Here is a 16,094-nt window from a genome sequence, read left to right as displayed (position 1 = left end):
ACATTCCTTGCAAGTTGTATTCCTAGGTATTTTATTCTCTTTGTATCAATTGTGAATGGGAGTTCACTCATGATTTGGCTGTTTATTATTGGTATATAGGAACGCTTGCTATTTTTGCACATTGATTTTGTATCCTGAGACTTTGCTGACGTTGATTATCAGCTTAAGGAGATTTTGGGCCGAGACGATGGGGTTTTCTAAATATACGATCATGTCATCTGCCAACAGAGACAATTTGACTTCCTCTATTCCTGTTTGAATACCCTTCATTTCTTTCTCTTGTCTGATTGCCCTGGCCAGAACTTCCAATACTATGTTGAATGGGAGTGGTGAGAGAGGGCATCCTTGTCTTGTGCCAGTTTTCAAAGGGAATGCTTCCAACTTTTGCCTATTCAGTATGATATTAGCTGTGGGTTTGTCATAAATAGCCTCTTATTATTTTGAGATACGTTCCTTCAATACCTAGTTTATTGAGAGTTTTTAGCATGAAGCAGTGTTGGATTTTATCGAAGGCCTTTTCTGCATCTATTGAGATAATCATGTAGTTTTTGTCATTGGTTATGTTTATGTGATGGATTACATTTATGGATTTGTATATATTGAACCAGCCTTGCATCCCAGGGATGAAGCCGACATGATCGTGGTGGATAAGCTTTTTGATGTCCTGCTGGATTCAGTTTGCCAGTATTTTATTGAGGATTTTCGCTTTAATGTTCATCAGGGATATTGACCTGAAATCTTCTTTTTTTTGTTGTGTCTCTGCCAGGTTTTGTTATCAAGATGATGTTGGCCTAATAAAATGAGTTAGGGAGGAGTCCCTCTTTTTCTGTTGTTTGGAATAGTTTCAGAAGGAATGATACCAGCTCCTATTTGTACCTCTGGTAGAATTAGGCTGTGAATCCATCTGGTCCTGGGCTTTTTTTGGTTGATAGGCTGTTAATTACTGCCTCAATTTCAGAACTTGTTATTGGTCTATTTAGGGATTCAACTTCTTCCTGGTTTAGTCTTGGGAGGGTGTGTGTGTCCAGGAGTATATCCATTTCTTCTAGATTATCTAGTTTATTTGCATAGAGGTGTTTATAGTATTCTCTGATGGTAGTTTGTGCTTCTTTGGGATCAGTGGTGATCTCCCCTTTATCATTTTTTATTATGTCTATTTGATTCTTCTCTCTTTTCTTCTTTACTAGTCTGGCTAGCGGTCTATTTTGTTAATGTTTTCAAAAAACCAGCTCATGGATTCATTTTTTTTTTTAAGGTTTTTTTTTTCGTGTTTCTGTCTCCTTCAGTTCTGTTCTGATTCTAGTTATTTCTTGTCTTCTGCTAGCTTTTGAATTTGTTTGCTCTTGTTTCTCTAGTTCTTTTAACTGTGATGTTAGGGTGTCGATTTTAGATCATTCCCGCTTTCTCCTGTGGGCATTTAGTGCTATAAATTTCCCTCTAAACACTGCTTTAGCCGGTGTGTTATGTCTTTGTTTTCACTGCTTTCAAAGAACTTATTTATTTCTGCCTTAATTTTGTTATTTACCCAGTAGTCATTCAGGAGCAGGTTGTTCAGTTTCCATGTAGTTGTGCAGTTTTGAGTGAGTTTCTTAATCCCGAGCTCTAACTTGATTGCACTGTGATCTGAGAGACTGTTTGTTATGATTTCCTTTCTTTTACATTTGCTGGGGAGTGTTTTACTCCCAATTATGTGGTCAATTTTAGAATAAGTGCGATGTGGTGCTAAGAAGAGTGTATATTCTGTTGATTTGGGGTGGAGAGTTCTGTAGATGCATATTAGGTTCATTTGGTCCAGAGCTGAGTTCAGGTCCTGAATATCCTTGTTAATTTTCTGTCTCATTGATCTGTGTAATATTGACAGTGGGGTGTTAAAGTCTCCCTCTGTTATTATGTAGGAGTTTAAGTCTCTTTGTAGGTTTCTAGGAACTTGCTTTATGAATCTGGGTGCTCCTGTGTTGGGTGCATATATATTTAGGATAGTTAACTCTTCTTGTTGCATTGTTCCCTTTACCATTATCTAATGCCCTTGTCTTTTCTGATCTTTGTTGGTTTAAAGTCTGTTTTATCAGAGACTAGGATTGTAACCTCTGCTTTTTTTTTTTTCTTTCCATTTGCTTGGTAAATAGTCCTCCATCCCTTTATTTTGAGCCTATGTGTGTCTTTGCACATGAGATGGGTCTCCTGAATACAGCACACCGATGGGTCTTGACTCTTTATCCAATTTGCCAGTCTGTGTCTTTTAATCGAGTCATTTAGCCGATTTACCTTTAAGGTTAATACTGTTATGTGTGGACTTGATCCTGTCATTATGATGCGAGCTGGTTATTTTGCCCATTAGTTGATGCAGTTTCTTCATAATGTCAGTGGTCTTTACAATTTGATGTTTTTTGCAGTGGCTGGTACCAGTTTTTCCTTTCCATATTTAGTGCAGAGTGGACCTCCAGCAAACTCCAGCAGATCTGCAGCAGAGAGGCCTGTTAGAAGGAAAACTAACAAACAGAAAGGAATACCATCATTAACAAAAAGGACATCCACACAAAAACCCCATCCGAAGGTTACCAACATCAAAGATAAATCCACGAAGATGAGGAAAAAAACAACGCAAAAAGGCTAAAAATTCCAAAAACCAGAACACCTCTTCTTCTCCAAAGGATCACAACTCCTCGCCAGCAAGGGAACAAAACTGGATGGAGAATGAATTGACAGAAGTAGACTTCAGAAGGTGGGTAATAACAAACTCCTCCGAGCTGAAGGGGCATGTTCTAACCCAGCACAAGGAAGCTAGGAACCTTGAAAAAAGGTTAGAGGAATTGCTAACTAGAATAACCAGTTTAGAGAAGAACATAAATGACATGATGGAGCTGAATAAAACAGCATGAGAACTTCGTGAAGCACACACAAGTATCAACAGCTGAATTGATCAAGCAGAAGAAAGGATATCAGAGATTGAAGATCAACTTAATGAAATAAAGCATGAAGACAAGATTTGAGAAAAAAAATGAAAACGAACAAATAAAGTCTCCAAGAAATATGGGACGATGTGAAAACACCAAACCTATATTTGACTGGTGTACCTGAAAGTGACGGGGAAAATGGAACCAAGTTGGAAAACACTCTTCAGGATATTATCCAGGAGAACTTCCCCAACCTAGCAAGGCAGGCCAACATTCAAAATCAGGAAATACAGAGAACACCACAAAGATACTCCTCAGGAAGAGCAACCCCAAGACACATGATTGTCAGATTCACCTAGGTTGAAATGAAGGAAAAAATATTACGGGCAGCCAGAGAGAAAGGTCGAGTTACCCACAAAGGGAAGCCCATCAGACTAACAGTGGATATCTCTGGAGAAACCCTACAAGCCAGAAGAGAGTCGGGGCCAATATTCAACATTCTTAAAGAATAGAATTTTCAGGGGCCAGGCGTGGTGGCTCACGCCTGTAATCCCAGCACTTTGGGAGGCCAAGGCGAGCAGATCACGAGGTCTGGAGATCGAGACCATCCTGGCTAACACAGTGAAACCCTGTCTCTACTAAAAATACAAAAAATTAGCCAGGCGTGGTGATGGGCACCTGTCGTCCCAGCTACTCGGGAGGCTGAGGCAGGAGGATGGCGGGAACCCGGGAGGCGGAGCTTGCAGTGAGCCGAGATCAGGCCACTGCACTCCAGCCTGGGCGACAGAGCAAGACTCCGTCTCAAAAAAGAAAAAAAAAAAGAATAGAATTTTCAACCCAGAATTTCATATCTAGCCAAACTAAGCTTCATAAGCGAAGGAGAAATAAAATCCTTTACAGACAAGCAAATGCTGAGAGATTTTGTCACCACCAGGCCTGCCTTTCAAGTATTTTATGTGTTTTTGCTTTTAGAAATCATGTCCTTCAGTACACCTGGTACCAAGAATTGAGTGGGCAGGAAAATTCTTTGCTCAGGTCACACTAATGCTAAGTGTAAAGTATGTTTCCTTGCGTGTGTGGGGCCCCTTTAGAAGAATCAGTGTCTCCGTGGGAAGGGCTGTCCTTCGAGCAGTGTGTCATTTCCATCAGGGAGCTCAATGTGCACAGTGCACGCCGACCACCAGGGGGCAGTGTCGTCCCACAAGTTAGCCTACAAAGGCTTTAATGAGCCTTTGGAAGTAATGACGGTTTTCTTTTACCAGACAAAGTAAACCTTTCATTTGTAAAAACCCAGTTGGCATGTTTTACCCAATCCTTTGAAGGAAGTTATTTCTAAAGGTATTTATAGCTGGTTTCTAGAGGATGTTCTAGGAGTTGACAAATGGCCCAGATTTCCAGCAACACTTCATCCATCCAGCCCATGGTATTTCTTTGGGACCCAAGCAGCAGGATGTGCCCGCCTAAGCTTCCGAATGGATAGTATATCACCCTTCACAGAACATGCTGAGGGGGAGGGCACAGGAGATTGTGACTGTGATGTTCAGGGCGTCATGATCTGCAAGCTGTGTAGCAGATCGAGTTTTATGTTCACAGAGATGAGGAGCTTAATCTTAGAAGGAGTCGGAAGAGCCCCTGCCAAGTTGTTAAGAGTATGTATGGGAATCAGTCCCTGCTGAGTATTCGTAATAAATAAAGCTTTGCATTTCTATAGCCCTTCTTATTCTCGGATAATAAAAAGATCTTAGATTACTGCACAGTAGGCAGGTGTTTTATTCTCATTTTATAGTTCATAAAATGGAAGCATGAGGAAAACAGGTTTCCCTACAGTTTCTGAGACCTAGGCTTGGACTTGAAGCGCTAGACCTTTGTTCAGCCATGCCATCAAGTGAAAGCATTGTTAGAACACCACCTCCCTACTCTTCCGCAGGAGTGTGCTTTTTCTTGTGAAGAGAAAGGGTGGGTGGAAAAGGGATTGACTGTTACGGAACCCTTGTTACGTGCCAGACCTTGGCGAGGAGTCTACTGTGTTATCCTCCAACACTTAGGAAGTGCTAAGTTCTTCTGTTTCTTTGGTATCACCTGCAACATCTAACATAGTGATAAACCGTGCAAAGTTTTCACAAAACACTTGAAATTAATAATTGCATATATGGTATCTCAATAGTCTTGTAAGGAGAACAGGGCAAGGACAGAGACACACTTGGATCTGTTATTCCAAAGCCAATGATAATAGTGCTTGCTTCAGCAACACATGTACAAAAATGGGACAAAATCAATGATCTGCTTAACTGCTAGCAACCTTAAAAATATATCTTTGATCTTAATGACATGTTTAGAGTTGCCTCACTAGCTAAGGAGAGATGAATTCCATACTTAATGTTCCTAACATATTTGCAGTAACAAATGATTAATTTCCTGAAATATTTCTTCCTTTGCTTCAGAATTGAGTAAACAGCACAGAAAGGAATATCAGTCGCAGTACCTGATGTGAAAAGGTGCCCATGTTCTGATGCAACAGAGGAACAAACCCAAGCCCAGCACGGTCAGACCTACCCTGCAGGCCTCAGTCAGGCCTTTCTAGGTCAACACCACAGTCATCTGTTTTGAAAAATAATAAATTCTCCATCCTTTACTGGAATAAATCATTTCAAAAGGGACAGGCCCAATTCATTTAGACCAAAGACGAAGGCAGCCTTTAAAGGGCAGTTGGTGATGGAGTGCTTATTTCTTCTACACAGCAGAGCAGATGAGAGTGTCTTTGTACAAAAGGACTTTCTCTAGTGAGTCCAAGAAATAGATCAAAAGGGTGATCTAAGGCACCCAAAGTTATAGATTTCATAAATAAATGGGCTTTTCTTCTTTCCCCTCAGCCCAAATTCTGAGAACATCATGGACACCACTCCTTAGGTGCCACTGGCTCCCAGGCAGCAGTTTTCAGCTAATTGAATCTCAGGTGGAGCCCTGAGATTTCTGTTCATAGAGGCAGCCTTACCCAGTGCAGTGGGCTTCAACCTGGCGGAAGTTCCGGAAGCCAGAGCTGTCTGCTGTGGGGACAGAGCACCCAGCCGTGGAGTCACACAGACCCGCCTTCAGTTCCTGAACAAGCGCATCTCTGGGACGTGGTTTTCTCACTTAGAAAATGAGAGACCCTCACACGGTCCACATGAGGATTAAATGGGAGCAGCATTTAATCAAACAGCTCCTCTGTGCCGTGGCTGCGGTGCGGGGGGCCATGCTCCAGTTGTTGGGAGAGGCCGGCAGCTGCTGGGCTGGCCTTCGTTTGCCATCTACCAGGACCTGCGTGTTCAGTCTGGCATTGGCACTTAGGGATCTGTGGTCACCTTGCTTTACCGTCTTCTCCCCTGCGTTTCCTTATCACTGGAATGAAAACAGTAACACTTCTGCCTTCCTTACGAAGGAGGTGCCACAGCTCTGTCAGAGGTCCGCATACCCAGCAGTACAATTACTTGTAACATACCATGTTGGTATTGTTCTTGCCCCTGCCGTTATGGGTAAAGCACCACCTTAATTGCAAGGTGGGAGAAGGCAGTGCTATTTGATAGGATTTGTACTTCCTGGATCTTCTGAAAAGAAACTCTGCTCAGTCTCCCCCTTCAGAAGGCCAGGCATGGTGATAATTGCAGAGAATTGGTGAGAGAAACTTTTGTTAGTGTCTTCTAGAACTGTCTGGTGTGCATACCCAGCCCTACTGATACACATAGCCCCCTTGTACTGGCTTCTTCCAGCCCTTTTAAGAGGTAAACCCTGGGCCAACAAACAAAAACAAAACCAAAAAATATGAATATATATATATATATATATCACATGCTGAAGGACTGCCCTGGAAATCACAGATCTGTTGCATTTGGTAAGTTCATTCTTCCCGCAGACACCAGCAGCCTGCCTGCCCTTTTCAGACCCAGAAAGGACAGAAAGACCTGCCTTCTTCCTCTGGAATGAGAAGGGTGAAAATCTGAGAGGAAAGTGCGTTTCCACCTCAAGAAATCTCAACTATCGAGTAACAGCCTTCTTTGGTTCTCTGGGGTATAAAGAGAAACCAACAGTCCACACGTGTTAAGGCCTGTTTCCCTGGAGTATGTGGTGCCAAGGATGGGAGGGGCACATTAGAAATGAGTGCTCTGGGCACCAGGCTTTGCTCGGTTTCCATTTGTCAGTGTAGATGCAGGTAGGGCGGGGAGGGCAGAGTGTTGGGTGCAGTTTTAGGAACCGTGTCTCCGGATTAATGTGGACAGATTGGCCACTCACTCCTATTAGCAATGAAGAAGCCTTCTGTTTTTTAACAGGGCCTGCTCTATTCAGACATGTGCCGCCTCCTCCCTTCTCCGAGAAATCAGCCTGCCTCTCAGGCTTTGGAACATGGAGTCATCTTCGAGGTTAAATGGGTCGTTTGCAGTGCGCAGGCTGAGGCAGCGCTTCGTGGTGGAAAGGTGCGTGGCCGCGCAAGTTGGGGAGCCTGCCCTGCATTTTGCTGAACACTTGGTTTTCAGATCTCAGATGCTCTGCACCCCACTCCCTCTTACAATTAGAGGAGGGAGGGAGGTGGTTACAAATACTCGGTATATTTAACTCAACCTTGGGTATCTAGATAGCTGTTCACTAAATTGAGTCATGAGTAATGCCTGCCAACAGCTTAGAGTCTTGAGAAAAGTACACAAATAAAAACTGCGTGTGCAGACTGTTGGGGGGGAGGAGAGCAGAGCACTGGGTGACTGGCACTCCCGGCGGCTGGGCAGTACAGACAGGCGCGTGGCCCCGCGCCAGCTAGCAGCCCAAGCTGTGCAGCCCAGGCTTCTGAAGGAGGCAGAAGAAAGAAATCCAAGCCTCGGACAAGTTAACTAAGGGCACGGCAGGAAGGAGGTAAAAATGTACTGAGTAGGCAAGAGAAAGGGTGGGAGACCAGACAGTCATAAGCCAAAGTCTAAGAATTTCCCTAAAAGTCTGAGGGCCAAGATGAAAGGCGTCAAATGTCTAGGGAGAAGCCAAGGTAAAGTGTCCTGCTGAGGTCGGCAGACGCTGAAACAGACACGCGAGGGAGGGGCGGGAGTTCTCAGCATTAGAGATGCTGGGGGACAAGCAGGGCCTTGTCTCTAAGATGACGTTCTCCTGGCCCAGGACAGAAGCTGCAGCCCACCCAGCCGTGGGCACACACAGTTCTGTGAATGCCCCAGCTCCTTCCTCCGCCTGTCAGGCACACCTGGTACCTATACAACTGAAGGGGCTCAGAAGACCAAGGCGGCAGTCCCCAGATCTAGGCTGTCAGAGTCCCTCCTCCTATGTGACGTAGTGTGGAGAATACTGCACTCAGAAAGCTCTGGGTTCTAGTCCCACCACCTCCTGTCTCTCTCCGCCCAGATGAGTATCAAGGGGAAAGGATTTTCTGTGGTGTTAATCGGAGGGACCCTGCAATGGTTGCTTTGGGCCGGAGCCGTGCGTGCTCCACGCTGGCGTTGTCTACGCTGGACGGCAGCCCTGTGGGATGTGCCAGGCAGAGTTGGGCCTTCCCCCATCAGCCTCCCGGGTCAGGTGTGTCCCCGCCTTTCTTATCGCCACTTTTGGCCCCATCGTAAGTCTGTCCAAAATTATTTTTGATGTTGTTATATCTTCTGCCCATGGCACTTCTCCAGGGTCACGAGTTCCTTAGGTTTTATTCCCTCCTGTGTAGATAGAGGTTTCCCAGCATGCACAGAGGCTGGGAAACCGTGGCTTGATATAGGAAATCTTGAGGTAACGGGTCCTGAAAAGACAAGGGCCTCCACCCATCAGATGCCATGCTGGAGAGACAGAGACGAGTAAGACCCAGCCCAGGCCCTGAGGATCTCACAGACCAGTGGGAAAGAGACTTACCATAGGTGGCATTGTGAGGGCCCTCACTTATGTGCAAGTAAGAGGCCAAGGAAGGCTTCCAGGAAGAGGTGATGCCTATGCTGGTTCTCAAAGGGTAGGTAAGACCTGACAAAATAAGGGGGCAGCAGGAGTTTAAGGCAAAAGAGATGGCATGAGCCAAGACAGGAAGGCAAGCAGCAGCAATAGTGTCTGTGTATATGTGTGCTTGCGCACATGTGCGTGTGTGTGATTGGGTGGGAAGCGGGTAGAATACAAGCCATTCAGTGTTCTGGAACTTAAAAGACAGAGATTGGCAGGAGATGTGGCTGGCAAAGCACCATCCAGCCCCTCCAGGGGGCAGAGACCCCGTGAGGGATTCTGCCTTCTGCTCCCCATTGCCCAGGCCTGGCTGCCAGCAGGGCGCCCTGCTCGCTCTGACTGTGACCAGGTGGACAGAGGCAGTGTCCTGTGGAGGGGAGGCGGGGCCCAGGGACCTGGGCTCTAGCTCCTGCATGGCCACTCGCAGAGCAGGATGTGACCGTCTCCTCCTCAGGAGTCTGTTCCTCTTTTTCTGAGATAAGGAAGTTGATAATGCCAATAATAAAACATAATGCCTCACACGTGAGGGGCTCCATGCAGTTTCAACTCAGCACGCCTGTGAGCTGGGTGGTGATGTGGGTGCCTGTGGGTGAGCACTTGGGAAATGTTAGTCCAGTAGGGGCCACCCTGGCTTTGGGGTCTCAGGGAACCTCCTCTAACTCAGATACCGGGGTCACTCACTTCCCCCATCACACCCCACTCTAACGTGGGCAAATGAGGAATAATTTCTTGTTTACGACTTCAGCAGAAGGCTGCAGAACATTTGGAGGGATTTTGCAGAAAACAGATGTCCAAAAAGTTCTAAAAGTCAAAGATTCTGGAGGTTCAAGTCCTCTTTCTTTAGTGTCATCCAGTTGTCCATCAGTGGGGTGACCACGTAATTCATCATCCAAACTAGGATACTTCTGGGTGTGAACTGTCACTCATCACACAGACAATAGGCAGAAACATATCTAGACTGTCCTGGGCAAATGCAGACAAGTGATCCCCATGCATATCACCAGGTAGGCCCTGCCAAACTTCCAGCCGCAGGGATCCCTTAGATAAGCCTAAAAGAGTCCGACAGCAGGCAGCAGCTCTCCTAAAGTCAGGAGGCCGAGTGGGCCGGCTCTGTCACTACTTCGCCCTGGGTACTAAAGCCAGGCCATGCAAACACAGGGCAGGTCCCCCTGTCAGGTGAAGAGTCTCTACCAGATGTAGTTTCTTCCTGTCTTAGCATCCAGCACCAGTTTCTCCTTCCAGGTCCTTCCTTCTGGTTAAGATGTATGTTCAGGTGAAGTCACTATCAGAGTGATGAGTGCAAGGCGGCCACCACTTTCTCTGCCTCCACGTCTCCTGGAGACCCACTCTGTCCCCCAGGTCAGGGTGCTCTGCAGTGTGTGGAATGGCCCTGCAGCCCCGGTCTGGCTCTGCCATGGATGGGAGCCTCCTGCTCTGTTGCTGGCCTTTGCCGAGCCTCTTAGAGAGCTCTGTGCTGGACCTCGGCAAACAGTCACTCCATGGCTGGCTCCAGCCAGCGAGGCTGTCTGCATGGGAGAGGCGGCCACGTGGCCCCTGCCTGCCTCTCTCAAGTGCCCTTTTGTGCTCAGCTGGGGCAACTCCGTGACCTTGGCCACAACAGGCACTGTATAAAATGGGAGCAAGAGAAAGGATCTTGTGAGGCCATAATCCAAGCCTTTCCTTTGGCTGCTGGAGACAAGCCCAGAAAGGAGCCGGGGCCTGCCCCTGGAGAAGCAACTTGCTAATGGGGGCCGGGACCAAAACCTCAGTGAACGCCCGCAGCTGCCTCCTTCACTCAAGGTGCCCCTTCCTCCAACACAGCACAGCTCTCTCCTGTCCCTCAGGGACTCAGGGATTAGTCAACCTTTAGAAGTCTGTGTTTATTTATAAAGCTGCTGCTTCTCCTTCCAGCCTCTGAACGCACTCTACAGGCATTAATTAAGGAGGCTGCACAGCAAGCCCAGGAGGCAAAGGAAAGGAGAGTTTGGGGGGTTCATTAAAGGACCAGTCACCCCTGCTGGGAGCCTCTCCTGTTTATTCTTTCTCAGTCTCTTCAGAACACAGGTACACACACCTGCACACATACGTATACACACGCACACATGCACACGCACACATGCAATACTCATGCACATACACCTCACATATACATACACATCACACACACCATAAACACGCACACATACATTCACACACGCACACATACATATGCATACATGTGCACACACAAACATGCAATACACACGCACATACACCTCACATATACCTACACATCACACATACCATAAACACGCACACATTCACACACGCACACATACATATGCATACATGTGCACACACATACAATACACGCACATACACCTCACATATACATACACATCACACACACCATACACACGCACACACATACATTCACACACACATACATATACATACATATTCACACACAAACATGCAATACGCGCACATATACCTCACATATACCTACACATCACACACATTATAAACGCACACACACACATTCACGCACGCACACATACATATACATACATATGCACACACACAAACATGCAATACACACACACATACACCTCACACATACATACACATCATACACATATGCACATACGTAAACATACATGCAGTAGACGTGCACATTCACACATGCCCACATACGTTCACTCGCACACATGCCTGCACAACATACATGCACACATACATTAACACACATACACCTCCACATATCCACATCATAGACACACATGTACACACATTTGCACACACACGCCCCAGCCCATTTCCAACAGTCTCCTCTTATCCTGCGGAACAAACCTCTGCCAATCCCATTTCAAGCATCGCTGAGCCTCGTCCCCTGTGGTTTGGCCCCCGCAGCAGTGCCCAGTGGATGCTCCCTCTGCAGCCAGGAAGAGGCAGGCAGAACCTCTTCACTTCACCTCACATGACCCTCAGCCCACACTCCTTCTCTCCATTTCTGCTCACTAAAAATTTCACTCCTAAATGTTGTGCACGCTCCAGCTCACACCATCTCCCCTGCTGTGGAGAGAGACGCATGATGCACGTTCAGTCTGGCTTCACTGCCAGCTCCCCGCCAGGACTGGGAAGCTCTAGCCCTGGGTAACCACTGCCAGGAACTCTGTCCTGCTTGCTTTTGTCACTATCTTGGATTATGTTCTTGACCTTGAGCAGACCAGGGCGGCCTGCCCTTGGCAATGGGCCAAGGAAGCTGTGGTGCCAGGCTGCCCGCAGAGACCCCGCCACTCCCCACGTGCATCTGGTCCAAGCCTCTGAAGCCCTAAACTTCTTGCCTCTGCTATTCTGCTGCTGTTGCTCTTTCTTTTCTCTCCTGCCCCCACCCTCAGGCACACAAGCAATCGAGGTAATCATGCTCCTTAGTTTATATAAACCTTCATCATTGGTTTGGACAAGGATTCTTTAAAAGTTCATTTCCTCCCGTTTACGTCCGTGCCCCACTCCCATTCCCCACAACCCCTCAGCCATTGTATTCTGTCCAACGTGTTTTTTGTTTGTGTTTTTACAAAATGTATATTGTTTTGTGCGCATGGCTTTATATTAATTCTATAGAGGTGTCAGATGCACACAGAAAAGTACGCAGAGACCTCAGTGCACACCTCAGCGAAGTTTACAGCCGTCTGCGTACATGTGTTAACCCACATCCAGACGACAATCGAGAACATTGCCGACACTCCAGAAGGTCTTGCATAAACTCTGCTTAGTCAAACTGACCTGGGATGTCACTATGCCGATTCCTGTCCTCACAGGTTTCTTTCTGGAATTCCACATAAATGGAGTGACACAAAGCAGCGTCTTCACCGCCTTTTATCTGATTCTTTCAATCCTGGTTATGTCCATTTTTAATCACTGTGTAGTATTCAGTTGTATGAAACTCTGTAGACCTGTTTTTTCTTTTAGGACAGGATCTCACCGTCACCCAGGCTATAGTGCAGTGGCTCTGCCATAGCTCACTGCAGCCTCGACTTCCTGGGTTCAAGCGATCTACCTGCCTCAGCCTCCTGAGTAGCTGGGACCACAGGTGCCCGCCACCATACCCAGCTTATCTATTTTTAATTTCTGTGGTTCTGTGTTATGAATCCCGTCTGACTTTCCCCCCACTAAATGCCGTGTTTACATGTCGTCCTCATTGCCATGTGCACGTGTCACCCGCCAGTACTCCACGCAATGCTCCACCACGGCATCCTACACTCTGCCACCAGCTCCGCAGGGATAGATGCACAGGCCCCTGTCGTGGCCCTGCCCCCACGAGATGCCAGTCCTCTTCCTGCTCATTCACTCCCCTGTACTGCACTGCTGGGGTCGGATGACGCTCCATCCAGGAAACCCATGACTTCAAAATAAAGAAACCTTTGTCCTCAAATTTGGTGACAGGCAAATGTTCTGTGTGGAAGCCCAGTCTGCAGTCTCTGCTGACTCCAGGACGTGCTGCCCTCACTGCTCCTCTGACGTGCCCCCGGCTCAAGGCTGAGCGTTCCTGTACCCACGCAGGAAGGTCAGGGAGACTGCCTCCCAAACATCGGCCAGGACCTTGGGGGCACCCAGGGAGACTGAGGCTTTGCACGTCAGGGCTTTGGATCCAGAAGGTCTGGGACAAGCCCTGGGAATCAGCAAGGGAGCAGTGGCAGCCATCCTGTGGCCATGAGGGGAGCTGGCTGGGGGACAACCTGAAATGCTGAGGGTAGCAAGAGGAAACACGGAAGGAATTTCGTCCTGGGCGACATCTCGGACCTGCTGCACTCGCCAGCCCTGGAGCCACCTGCCTCTAGCCTCATGTGAGCTGTCACACTGTTATTATTTCAGTCCCCAAGTGGGGGTTTCCTGCTCCTTGCAGCCGGAAGCACTAAGTGGTACCCACCGCACCCCTGCTGGGCACTCTTCTGATGACTCTGAGCTCCCGGAGGCGGGGGCGAGGCAGGGTCTATGCTCCACTCTGAGGGCCCAGTGGAGCAGGAGGTGTTCAGACAAGTGGGGTTTACTCCAGGCAGAAACCACACTCATGAGGGCATGAGGTCCAGGCAGAGCGGGCTCCCTGCCTCTCAGTATTTTCTTTTGTGTCTGTCTTCTCAGCAGCCTGTGAGCTCCTCCAGGGCAAGAAATCACCATCACGCTAAGGGGTTCTGGACCCTGGGGCCAGGCACAGGGCCAGGCATACAGTGGGTAGGTAGCAAAGGCTTGCTGGGCACTGTGGGAGAGAAGGGAGGGGAGGCATCGAGGAGCAAGAGAAAAGGAGAAGCCGAAGGCCAGGCAGACAGGCAGAGAAGGAAAGATTCATGGAACGCGGTCTCTTCATGGGGACCCAAGGAGGCCCCACCAAGAGAGGAACTGAGGCTGTGAAACAGAAGGATGGAGACCTGAGGGACCCAGGCCAGTGGGCACAGACAAGTGAGCCTCAGCAGACGGAACCAAACCCATGCCCATCTGGTCTTCTCCTCCTCCTCCTGCTCCTCCCCCCGCCTTCCCCCTCCTCGTCCTCCTTTCCCTCTTCTTCCCCCTCTTCCTTCTCCCCCTCTTCCTCTTCCTCCTCCCCCTTCCTCCTCCTGCTCTCCCTCCTCCTGCTCTCCTTCCTCCTCCTCGTCCCCCTCTTCCTCCTCCTCCCCCATTCCTCCTCCTTTTCCTCCTCCCCCTCTTCTTCCCCCTCTTCCTCCTCCTCTTCTTCCCCCTTTTCCTCCTCCTCTTCCTCCTCCCCCTTTCTCTTCCTCCTCCTCTTTCTCCTTCTCCCCCTCTTCCCCTCTTCCTCTTTCCCCTCTTCTTCCCCCTCTTCCTCCCCTCTTTCTCCTCCTCTCTTCCTCCTCCTTCTCCCCCTCTTCCTTCTCCTCCTCCTCCCCTTCCTCCTCCTCCTCCCACCTTCCTCCTCCTCCCTCTCTTCCTCCTCCTTCTCTTATCCTCTTTTTCCTCCTCGACCTTTTCCTCTTCCTCCTTCCCCCTTCCCCTTCCTTCCCCACACTCTGAAATGAGCACATGGCTCAGACTAAGAGGACAAACCTCCAACTAACTTTAGTTGTAGCTGTGATTCTCCAAAATGCTTTGGGTATTCATCGGCACCAGTAACTGCCCTTCTGCTTCCTCACCTACACACCTAATTTCATCCAGAACAGGTGTGACTCAGGCAGAGGAAGGGCTGCACAGGTGTTAGTGGCCCCATCCTAGGGAGACGGCTGCAGACAGCCTTCCCGGTGTGACCCGGCGCCCCGCCCATGAACGGTGGCCACACTTATGAGGAGGATGACAATGACAAGGAGAGCCACGATGACCACAGGGTTTATAGAGATCTCGCCATTTGCTGGGCAATGTGGAGGTATGTTACACACACCATATCGCCTCCCCCGACATCTGCAGGGCAGGTATCACTGCCCCGCGTTCTGTCGAGGAGGAAATTGAGTTGGAAGTTTGGTAACTTGCCTGAGATCACGCCGTTAGTCAATGGCAGGGCCTAAACAAGCCCTTAGCCACTACAACCCTCCTTGGTGCCACTGTGTGGGACGCTTAACCAGGACTAATTCTTCTTTCAAACTCAAATGCTTATCCCGTCGTGTCAACCTCTTCAGACGTGTCTGCCAGTGTGTTCCGGAACGATCCAAGAGCCCGTCTCACGTTTGTCCTTGACTATTACGGTCTTCACATTGATTGCATCCCTGGTGTATCTCTGAGCGCAAGGATCCCATCCCCTCGCCTCTGTATCGCCCCTGCTGTACCTGACACAGAGAGAGGCCCATCGCACGAAGCCTCGCACAGGCAGTGCGGTGAGTGCAGGCAGCCTGGGCCTGGTGGTCCTGACTCTTTCGTGAATGGGGCGTGGCACTGAGGAGGGCCCTTCTCTCCTGGTCTCAGTTATGTTTCTGGAAAGTTGAGGGCTGAGCTCCGACAATTCCAGAAGCCCCACTGAGCATGAGCATTTGATGGCTCCCACTCACCTCTGCCACTTCCTCAGGGACTGTTCCCAGAGCGGGAACCAGGGTCCGGAGTCCTCCTCTATCCTCTGAGGCGTGTCCAGGGCTTTCAGCACGGGAACATCAGCCCAACTATGGCGAGCCATGGGGCTGACCCTGAGGGCGGCGGGCCAAGGGAACATGAGTTCACCAGAGGCCAGTCACAGTCACGAAACGGTCATACCCCAATTCCATTTCTCTACCACCAAACATTTGCACCATTTCTGTACATTTCCCCCATCAGAAGGAAGTAGAAGAACTCTTCCTAACGCCAATG

The 16,094-nt window shown here is 48.6% G+C and overlaps 1 pseudogene; it reads left to right on the top strand.

Annotated features, from left to right (window-relative positions):
- The first annotated feature begins 3,954 nt into the window (after positions 1-3,954).
- Positions 3,955-15,341, top strand: LOC104662544 (annotated as a pseudogene).
- The last annotated feature ends 753 nt before the right edge of the window (positions 15,342-16,094 follow it).

This window comes from Rhinopithecus roxellana, chromosome 10, assembly GCF_007565055.1.
Source record: "Rhinopithecus roxellana isolate Shanxi Qingling chromosome 10, ASM756505v1, whole genome shotgun sequence".
In the NCBI taxonomy this organism is placed as follows: Eukaryota; Metazoa; Chordata; class Mammalia; order Primates; family Cercopithecidae; genus Rhinopithecus; species Rhinopithecus roxellana.
Note: the sequence above shows the minus strand (reverse complement) of the source record. Positions and strands in the feature narration are given on the sequence as shown.